Source organism: Hipposideros armiger, unplaced genomic scaffold (genome assembly GCF_001890085.2).
Source record: "Hipposideros armiger isolate ML-2016 unplaced genomic scaffold, ASM189008v1 scaffold_129, whole genome shotgun sequence".
Lineage (NCBI taxonomy): Eukaryota > Metazoa > Chordata > Mammalia > Chiroptera > Hipposideridae > Hipposideros > Hipposideros armiger.
The window spans coordinates 2,491,368-2,502,659 of record NW_017731479.1 but is presented as its reverse complement, the minus strand read 5'-3'; positions in this window follow the sequence as shown (position 1 = coordinate 2,502,659).

The window sequence follows — 11,292 nt, the reverse complement described above, 5'->3', positions numbered from 1 at the left end:
TCTGTGATGAACAAAATATCAAAATTATAAATAATGAGGGGTAAAAAGTATAACTATTGCACTGTGTTGTACAGCTGACACTAATTTTAAAAAAATGTGTATTTCACAATAAAAAATAGTTAATTAATTTTNCTGCAGCCTACGCCATCGCTGGCGACTCACGGCAGCCCAGCTCCAGGTTGAGCTGTTATTCAGCATCTTAGCTGTGGAGGACAGTGTCACTGGCCCTCATATGTGGGATCCGAACCGGGGCCCTCTGGCATCCCAAGCCAGTTCTTAACCATCGCGCCACTCGGCCGGCCCTAACTTGATAGGTTTAATAGAATGAAGGTTACAAAGGAAAAAGTCAATGAATTTGAAGATGGATCAATGGAAATTACCCATTCTGAAGACGAGAGAGAAAAAAAAAAACCTGAAAAAATTAGGCAGAGCTTCACAGACCTGTGGGACAACATTAAAAAGTCTACATGCCATGTGTAATTCAAAGTTAAGTAAAATAAAAGAGGGAGGGTGAAGCATAAAAAATATTTGAAGAAAAATGTGCTGATAATTTCCCAAATTTAATCAAAGTTTACAGATTCAAAAAGTTCAGAAAAGCTGCCCAAGCAGCATAAAGACAAAGAAAACCATGCCTAGCACAGCATAAGTCAAAAGTCTGAAATCCAAAGATAAAGGAATCTTGAAAACAGCCAGAGAAATATGGCACATTATAAACAGAGGCACTATGATACAAATGAGAGCTGACTTCTCTTAGTCAACAATGGAGGCTAGAACCTAATAGGTCAACATCTTTAAAGAGCTCAAAGGAATAAAACCCCTCTCAAACCAGATTTCTACATCCATTGAAGATGTGCTTCAAATAATAAGGCAAAACAGACATATTTTCAGATAAAAACGGAATTTGTCACCAGCAAACCTGCATTATAAGAAATGTCAAAGGAAGTTCATCTGGCTGAAGGGAAATGACAGCAAATGAACACTCAGATCTATAGGGAGGAATGAAAAGAACTTGAATGGTGAATATGTGAGTGCATACAAAACAGTTTATATATTTATTTTCTTCTCTTGATTTCTTTAAGAGACATGTGACTGTTTAAAAGCTAAAATTATGACTTTGTATTGTGGGATTTACAACATAGATGGATGTAATTTATATGATAACAATAGCACACAGGGAGAGAATGGGGATAAGTGGAACTATATTGTTGTGAAGTTCCTATATTTTATATTAAGCGGTAAAATATTAATTTCAGCAGATTGTGATAAGTTAAAGATTCATATTGCAATCACTACTGCACAAATACAATTCAAAGAGGGTATAGCTAAAAAAGCCAATAGAGGAATTAAAATGCAATACAAAAAATTATTCAATTAACCCAAAAAAAAAGCAGGAAAGGAGGAACAGAGGAACAACAAAAAAGGAGGAACAAGTAGAAAGCAAACAGCAAAATGGTAGAGCTAATCCTAAACACATCAATAATTACCAAACGTAAATGGACTAAAAACATTCTAATTAAAACAAAGAAATTGTCAGATAGGGCAGAAAAGCAAGATCCATATATGTGCTATCTACAACACTCATACTTTAAATACAAAGCCACACATAGGTTGAGAGTAAAAGGATGAAAAAAGATATAAAATGAAAACACAAATCATAAGAAAGCTGGGGTGATTATATTAACATCAAATAGACTTCAAAATAGACTGTAACAGATATTTCACAATGATAGAAGAGGCAATTCATCAGGAAGATATAACAGTTTTAAGTGTGTATTAACCTAATCACAGAGCTTCATATACATGAAGCAAAAATGGGTAGAAATAATGAAAGAAGTAGACAACTCACAATCATAATTAGAGATTTTAATACCTCTCAATAGACACCAAAATCAATTAGTAGACAACAAATCAGTGAAGACAGAAGACCTGAACAGCGTTATCATTTCCCTGACTTAATTGATGTTTATAGAACATTACACCCTAAAATAATAGAATATAAATTCCTTTCAAGTGCACATAGAATGTTCACAAAATAAACCATATGCTGGGCCATAAACAAGTTTTAAACAAATTTCAGAAGATTGAAATCTTACAGAAATCTTTAATTCTGACTACAGCAGAATTAAATTAGAAATCAATAATAATAACATATCTGAGAAAGCCCCAAATATTTGGAAATTAAACAACATTTCTAAAAAAAAAAAACAACAACCCATGGTATACTTAAATAAGTTGAAAACTTACGTCCACACAAAAACCGGCACAAAAATACTTATAGCTGCTTTATTTATACTTGCCCAAACCTGGAAGCATCCAAGATGTCTTTCAGAAGATGAATGGATAAGCAAATCCTGGTACATTCATACAATGAAATATTAATCAGCGATAAAATGAAACAAACTACCAAGCCACGGAAAGTCATGGAGAAACCTTAACAGCATATTGCTAAGTGGAAAAAGCCCATCTGTAAAGGCTACATACTGTATGATTTCAACTACTGGGTTGTCAGGAGAGTCATGACGCATTTTTGCATTGAAGAACATAGAAAAATACGTCATGACTTTCCTGATGACCCAATATATGACGTTGTGGAAAAGGCAAAACTGTGGAGACTGAAAGACGGGTGATTACCAGGGACTGGGGGCGGGGGAGGGTAGTGGATTTTGAGGGCAGTGAAACTATTCTGTACCACACTGTGATGGTGGATACGTGTCATTATACATCTGTCAAAACTTATAGAACTGTAAGAGTAAAGTCTAATGTACACTATGAATTTTAGTTAATAATGTGCCATCATTGGTGCATCAATTGTAACAAATGTGCCACACTAATACAAGAGGTAAATAAGGAAAACTGTGTGTTGGGAAATGGGACTATGTGGGAACTCTCTGTACTTTTCCATCAATTTTTCTGTAAACCTAAAATTGCTCTAAAAAATTAAATATATATTTTTTAAAAACCCATGACCCAAGACTGTAGGTGACCTGATGCCTAACAAGCTCACCATATACCTTACTTCCGGTCTTCTGTTTTCCTATAATGTCTTTGACAGAGATTTCTCTGCCCTTAGGATTCTCTTGCTCAGTTGGGAAGGAGGTTGTTGGGGACTGGGGGGAATGCCGAATACGAGATCCTGGAGAGAATCACCGGGGTACCAGGTCAAACCAGTTGTTCTGAAACCTGGTTCGCCTTCTCGCTCACTCAAGCATTCATTCCACAATCTTCGAGGTTCTCCTCTGAGCTAAGTGCTGTGCCAGGCACTGAAGATGTAACTGGCAACAAGCCATAGTCCCTTCCCACCAGGCATTCACAAGCCCGTGGGAGAGAATGACAAGTAAACAGGCAGTGACAGTTCATTGTCCTAAATGTTAAAACTCGGGTAAATTCAGGGGTCCGTGGGCGTACAAGGGAGGAGTGGCTAGCCTAGCCTAGGTTTGTTTAAGCAAGACTTCCTGGAAGAGGTGACACAGAAGCCATGCCTCAAATTATGGGCAGCAGTTAAAAGGCAACGGGAATGCTCCTGGGCTTGGTCAGAGGTTTGGAAGCAAAAAACAACAGCCCATCAGGAAGCTGCAAGCAGTTCACTGTGGAGTATAAATAAAGTGCATGTGTGAGTGTGTGTGTGTGTGTGTGTGTGTGTGTGTGTGTGTGTGTGTGTGTGTNATAATGCCTGGCACATAGTAAGCACTCCATAAATGGTCGCCATTTTATTATTATCATGACTAAATATTTACATGAGAGATTCAGGGGTGAGGAAAACAGACGTCGTGACGGTGGATAAGATAAATAAGGATGTGCAGCGCCCGGCGCATAGAGGTGCCCCCAGGAAATAGGGTGGTCCTCCTCCTCTCCTTCCCAGGAGCATGTCCCCACTCTGAGAACCCCTCTGGTCCTCGGTGTTCACGGAGACCTACAGACCTGACATAGGATGAAGGCTGAGTGAACGCTCTGGCTGGCATAAGTGCCCCAGAAGTGTCTAGTCACCTTGGGGTGCGCCATGTGTCCCCAGGAAAGGTTTCCCTGGGGAGGAGTCCTGAACAGAAGTCCACCAGACATGGGCCAAGCTTCCCCCAAGCTGCTCACCAGCATCTAGAAAAATGGGGTGTTAGGAGCTTGCCTTTCTTGGGTCTTCCTGGTCAGGCCTGGGTTCCCCTTAGAACACTGACTTAGGTCTGACTCTCAGGAACAGAGATGGTTAGTTTTACCAATTTGAGTCTGGTTTTGCGATTTTCACACCTTAGTCTGATACTCAAAGTTGCCACTCAGGGCTTCACTGAAGGTGTGGCTTTTAAGGTCCAGCTCACAGGCAAGAAGGGGCACAACCGGACGCTGAGGGCAGCTTAGTTACTTGCAAGAAGATCTTCCAGGCTCTGGAATGCTTTCTGCTCTCTAGGGCAGAGGGACTCGGGTGGGGATGGCTCAGTTGCAAGGATAGACAGAAGTCGTGTTAACTTTTGGGAGAGAGGGATTTTGATACCTTAGAAGACATAGGTATAGTTTAACTCTAGAAGCTAGATTTAGTTAGGTGCTATAACAGAGTTCATGATAGCAGAAATGCTGAAGAAGGGTGTGTTCAGAATAATAGCTACTATTTATTGAGGGCTTACCAGGTGTTCACAGGCCTTATCTCGTGTAATCTTGACAACACCCCTGTGAGGTTGGTGCTATTGTTATCCTCATTGAAGAGAGGAGAAAGCAGGAAGCTCAGAGAGGTGGGGCTAACTGCCCAAGGCCACACAGTTAACAGGTTACAGAGCCAAAATGTGAACCTAAGTAGAGTGACTCCAGAGCCCACACTGGTTTTTTTTTAAACTTTATTGGGGAACGGTGTGTTTTTTTTCAGGACCCATCAGCTCCAAGTCAAGTCATTGTCCTTCAATCTAGTTGTGGAAGGTGCAGCTCAGCTCCAAGTCCAGTTACTGTTTTCAATCTAGTTGCGGGGGTGGGGGGGGTCACAGTTCACCATCCTATGCAGGAGTTGAACCGGCAACCTTATCGTTAAGAGCAAGCACTCTAACCAACTGAGCCATCTAGCCGCCCACCAGCAGCTCAGCTCAAGTTGTTGTCTTCAATCTAGTTGCAGAGGGCACAGCTCACTGGCCCATGTGGGAATCGAACCAGCAACTCTTATGCTCAGAGCACAAGCTCTAACCAATCGAGCCACCCAGCCACCTCCAGAGCCCACACTCTTAACCTTGGCATCGACGTCACTACCCAGGTGAAGCGTGATGGAAAAGTGTGAAGCTTGAGCTACAGTAGACGGAGGAATACTGGTGGTTTTCAACCTTGACGGGGCATTAGAATCATCAGGAAACAGTATAAAATGTAGACTCCTAGTCCCTAACACTAGAAATACTAATCCAGTAGATGGGGCCTACCATCTCTATTTTTCATAGTTTTTCAAATGACTCTGATGCTGTGGGTTGAAAATGAATGTCTTAGCCTGACTAGGGGTTTTGTGGGATCTCATCTTTTCCCGTCCTTGACTATTTTCCAGCGGGCTCTAGGCTGGAATCCAGACCGCCTTGAAGATGTTTAGAAACGGTTGTGAAGCAGAGCAAGGATAGAGTTATGTCATCTGGCTGGTTTCAAACCCTGGCTCGGCCATGAACTAGCTGTGTGACCTTGGGCAAACAGCTCCATTTTTCAATGCCTCAGCTTCCTCGGCTTAAAAATGGGGGCGAATTATGGTGACCTTAAGTGGGTGCTCTGAGGAATGAAAGGGTTAAAGAATATAAGGGGAAGTAACAGCAGAGTAGCTTGGTCAGAATAACCCTCCCTCAGATTAAATTTATTAAATCTGAACAAAGTATATACAAAAAAATTATTTGAAGACACTGGGAGACCATCCAACAGCAGGCAGAACTGTGCGGGAACTCAACATTTGAAAGGCAGGAGCTGCATTGGATAAGATTTATGTTTGTTTTGTGGCCTTTTGCCTGTTGCACTCTCTAATGTGTGTGGGAGTTGTGCATGTGTAGAAAGCTCTGGTCTTACCAGTTTGAGGTGTCAAGATTTCAGAATTCCAAGCAAATTTCCGGAATTTCAAGGAGGAGCTCCCAGAAAGAAATTAGCTGTAGAGGAGATGAGTTCCAAAGTCTGTATAGAAACTCTGTCCAAATTCTTGGCTAGCCACTGAATTACATCTATGCACAGGAGGCTCCAGGGGTCCCAATGAAGTCAGCAGCTGGAAGCTGAAAGACCTGAATGAAAAATTTCAGCTGCTTCCCTTTATAAGGGAGACGAAGTTTAGCATTTGAGTCCAGCCTAGTTAATTAATTGCCTGCTAGAACAAGAGTAACACACTTGAGAGAAACACAATGGAATCCAAGGTCTGTACAATGTGTCATAGATAATGTCTAACACAAAACAGCCAAGTGCTAGACATATGAAGAAACAGAAATCTGACTCATACTCAAAACTCATTCTCATAGAGAAAACATGATGACCCAGCTGTTAGAATTAGCATCAAGGGTTTTAAAGCAACGCTTATAAATATTTTCAAGGCCTTGAAAGAAAATGTAGCCACAATGAAGGAACACATGGAGGATTTCACCAGAGAAACTGAAACTATAAAAATGAACCAAATGGAAATTCAAGAACTGAAAANAAAGGAGAGGGAGGAAGAAGAGGAGGAGAAGGGGAAAGAGAAGTGTGACTTGGACCCAATAGAGGAAAATGGCTGAGTTTAAGACATACTTGAAAATGGGTTACTTAGGGGGACAGAGAGGGGCAGGCAATGGCCCTGTGTGAGTCCCTGCTTCCTTCAAACATATTGTCAGGGGGCAGCTGGTTGGCTCAGGTGGTTAGAGCGCAGGCTCATAACACCTAGGTTACCAGTTCGATTCCCTCATGGGCCAGTGAGCTGCGCCCTCCACAACAAGATTGAAGATAACTACTTGACTTGGAGCTGATGGGTCCTGGAAAAACACACTGTTCCCCAATAAGGTTTAAAAAAAAACCCAAACATATTGTCAGGAGTGAAGCAGCAAGGAGCTGCTGGTTCCCTAGTCTGAACTTCTCAGAGAATGGAGAGACCCTGTAGCACTGGGATTCAGAGAGTCTCAGGTTTTGAAGTCTCCACTCAATGGCTTATTGGCTGTGTGTCCTACTGCAACTAGCTTGCCCTCTCTGGGCCTCTGGACGGGCCGGGGGAGGTGAGTCCGTGAGGCTCTGAGCTGCCTTCTCAGCGTTTCTCAGTGCATTGTGATCTGAGTGCATCATGACAAGTCCACATGCCGTAGCCTGCAGCCTTCTCCGCGTGGCTTCAGAGTCCCCAGGTAAAAACCTGACCCCGCCCCGCCAACCCCAGCTCTTAAACAACACAGCCCTACATTAGGAGAGCGTTATTCCCCTCCATGACCTCACCTCAGTTTCATTGCTTCTTGAACCCAACTTTGTCCCCAGTTTGCCTCTAGGATCACTCTAGGGCTCTTGTCTTTGCTAAGTTCAGATCCTGTTTCTACCACATCCTAGCTATGACCCTGGGCATGTGACAGGGTGGCAGGGTGAGATGAGCACAGACTTTGGAGTAAATTATTGTATAATCCTAGGAAGATCCCTTAAACTCTCTGATCCTCAGTCTCCTCAAAAAGCTGAGGGAAGAGAACACACATTTTCTAAGCACCTACTATGAGTTCCCTTAAGCTCTCGAGCCTCAGTTTCCACATCTGTATAATGACGATTTGTGAGAATTCAATGAGATCTTACGGCGCATAAAATGTTCAACCTATGACTTGGCACATAGCAACCTCCAGTAATTGTTAGGCATGGTTTTTAATTTAAAAAGCCATTTTATTTTGTCCTATTTGATATGTACTATATAACATGTTCATTCCAGCAACAGGGCTACCAGGCCCTGTTGTAGATGCTCTAGTTATCCACAGTTTCCACTCATCATTGCTGGGTTACACCTGGACTCCTTCATTCATTTAAGTGATCTATTTAGGTCCAGGGGGCACTGGAGTTTACACCCCTTGTTTAAATGTGCAGAATGTTGTCGTTCATGCCTTGTTTTCCTTGAGTGTGTGTCTTTTAAGGCTACAACTGGGGATAGAATTGTGGCAGGGTGAGCTAAGCACAGAATTCGGAGTCATTTACTAGTTGTATAAACCTGGGAAAGTTCTCTCAAGTTCTCTGCCCCTCAGTCTCCTCAACTCTGAAATGGGAAATACTAGTTCAATAAGAGTTCACAAGAAGGTGGTAAAAAAAGATGAGGTTGATAAAGCGTGACACAGAGTAGATGTTCACTAAAAGTTTATTAAAGAGTTAGGGGATTCTGAGATCTTAAATTTGGAAGGGCCAGCAAGATGCTTAGCTCATAGTGGGTGCTTAGAAAATGTGCATTCTCTTCCCCAGCTTCTTGATTGCTGGGCAGAGTTCCCAGGCAAGGAGTTTGGGCTGAGCCAGGGCTGAGCAATCAGGCCATGGTGCCCGGCAGAGGAGTCCTGTGGGCTAGAAATAGACCGGTCCCCTGAATCGCTATGGAGTATCAGGTATGAGGGGGTGGGCACGACACCTTATGGAATGTGGCCAACCACGCACCCTGATTTGCATGGAACCGCTGGGCTTCTTGAGAAAGAACTGACATCGTGTCCAAGTGTCTGAACTTGGGATTCAGACAGGTTCAAACCAGCCCAACAGGCTTGGCAGGGGCAGCAGAAGCTAGATAGTGGGAGGAAAGGGGCCTCAAAGAAAATCACAGAAGAAAGACTTCTGACAAAGGGGGCCTGACAGAGGGCTGGGCCTGGAGGTTGGAGAGAATAGAGGTCTGAGGAATGGTCTGAGGCTGTTTGCTCTTCATCATCCCCACATCATCTTTGTTTGTTCTGGGATGGAGAAGGCTGGGGTATGAAGGCAAAAAGGGGCTCACGTGGGGCCCACACGGCTCTGCCAAGGAACCTGCTCCCCCCCCACCCCAAGACATGCCACAGGGGGCAGGCCAGAGGGAGGGGTTAGCAAGAGCCTCCTAGGCAGTCAGACCCTGAGGGAAGTCGGCAGTGGGGCAGCGCCCGTAACCCACAGACAGTGGGCAGAGGGCCTCCAGCCTGTAAGCAGAAGGACCTCAGAGAGAGCTGCAGCTCCTGTCAGAACCCAGAGCAGCGCTGAAAACTTGGTCTGAAGGGACCCATGTCCAAGATAGGACTTCCTGCTGGCCCAGCTGGCAGGTCTTAGAGCACCAAGACTGAAGATGTGGCTGTACCTGTGGCCCCATTACACTCATGGCTCATCCGCACCTATTCGGCACCTGCTCTGGGCCAAGCTCTGTTCCGGGTGTACAGTGAGGAGCAGCAGGCAAGAGCTTCTGGGCAGCACAGGAGATAACAACACGCCAGTGACGGGATGAGTCAAGCAACATTCAATAGAGCTACGTGTTGTGGAGAAAACAGGGTGATGTGGCAGAGCAGCTGAGGGGGGTGGGGCTGAGTGACCAGGGCACACTTCGTCATTTGTGTTACCAGGGGATGAGCTAGGGACAGTGGGGTCACAGCTGTCTCCTTTTCTTGGACACCACTCCCACGTCTTGCCTTGCTGGGGCCCCTCTCCCACCTGAGAAGTCAGGTCCCCAGAATGGCTTGCCCAGGAGGGCAGGTCAGCCTCGCAGTCCCCTCAAGGAGCCAACCCCAGCGGTTTCACCTAGGGAATGAGGTCAAGTGTGTGGGTTTGTGATATGCTCCTACCTGCCCAGGTAGGCCCAGGCTCCAGGGTGGGGGAGTCACCTGTGACTCATCACAGACTGCATNTATTACAGGGCAATTTACTTACAGGAATGTAGGGTCGGAGCAGACAGATGAATTATTCTCTGCTACCAGACCCCTGTTACAGTACTTTTTTTTTTTTATAGTATAACTCAGGTATTGATGATTGATAAGACAAAGGGACAAAGAATTCAGTATGAGCTAGGGACCATACCTCCTGGTGGGCTTGTGATAGGTGATTGTTTATAATCGATACTATCACCAGTTTGATACTTATCTCGGTTGTCATGGCATTCCCCCATTACTACAACAATATTTATGGCTACATCTTATGGAACGCAGATAATCATCAACTAGAAGGCTTTCATATGTTTGCTAAGGACAGTGAAGTTAGTCAAAGATCACAGTATAAAAGAAGTTTGGGACACAAATATGGAGCTGGTTTTTGTTCACAGCCACATCTATACAGTGGGCTTGATGATACCATTAAAATCTCCATCTTCCCTCTCAGCAGTCCACAGCATTAGTTTCACAAGAGGCCAATTCCCCTCATGGTCCCAAAGTGGCTGCCACTACTCACTGAAGCATCTTGGTCTCCAGTGAGGGAGAAGGAGAGGAAGGAGCTGCTCATACCTATTAGCCCAGAGCAAGCCCCTCCTTGCATCTTAATTGGTCCACTGGCTCAGGCCCAAATCTGAATTAATCACTGGCAAAGGGAGATGGAATTCCCATGATTCATTTAGGCCAGTGGCTCTCAAAGTGTGGGCTCAGGACCAGCAGCATTAGCCTCACCTGGGAACTTGTCAGAAATGCAAATCCTTGAGCCTCACCTCATATCGACCCAATCACAAACTTGGGGTGGGGCCCAGTGGGTTGGATTTTTACAAGATCTCAGGGGATTCTGATGTATGCTTAAATTAGAAAACCACAGCCTTAGGTAAAGATCTTCTTACACCACTCTCTTGGCCCAGGCCTGAGGGTCTCTTTTGGAGGAAGGTAGGTGAGGTGGCCTGGAGTGGCGAGGGGAAGAATGCCTTCCTCAGCGGGCACTGCAGCTCACGCTGTGGATGATGAGACGATGGACAATGTGGACCCAGGAATCTCCATCTGCAGCAAGGAGACAGTAAGACGGAAGAGACTCCTGCTCCCCCAGAGGAAAGGGATAAACCCAATGGACAGAACAAGAAAGCGTCTACACATACACTATGTCATTTGATCTCGCAGCTATCCTTTAGAAGAAATGTTATTGAATTCCCATTGAAGTGATGAGGAAACTGAGGCTCAGAGAAGTCGCTGCTACCTGGCTATACTCAGCCACCCACACCCATCAGGGTCTTACCCTTTATGCCACATGAGATGTTCGATCTTTGGTCCATGTAACTAGTGACGCTCCAATGGCCAGGCAGTGGGTGTGGCCTGCAAAGGGGGACATTTTGTGTAGAGAATTTTACAACAATAATAAAGTGGGCTAAAAATCAGTTATTACCAACATGCAATAGCAGTTGTAAACAGTGTCAGTGACAAAATCCTCTTCTCCGAGTTAGATTAGGTTCTAAACAATTGCTGTTACTGTTGAGTTTTAATAATATAAATG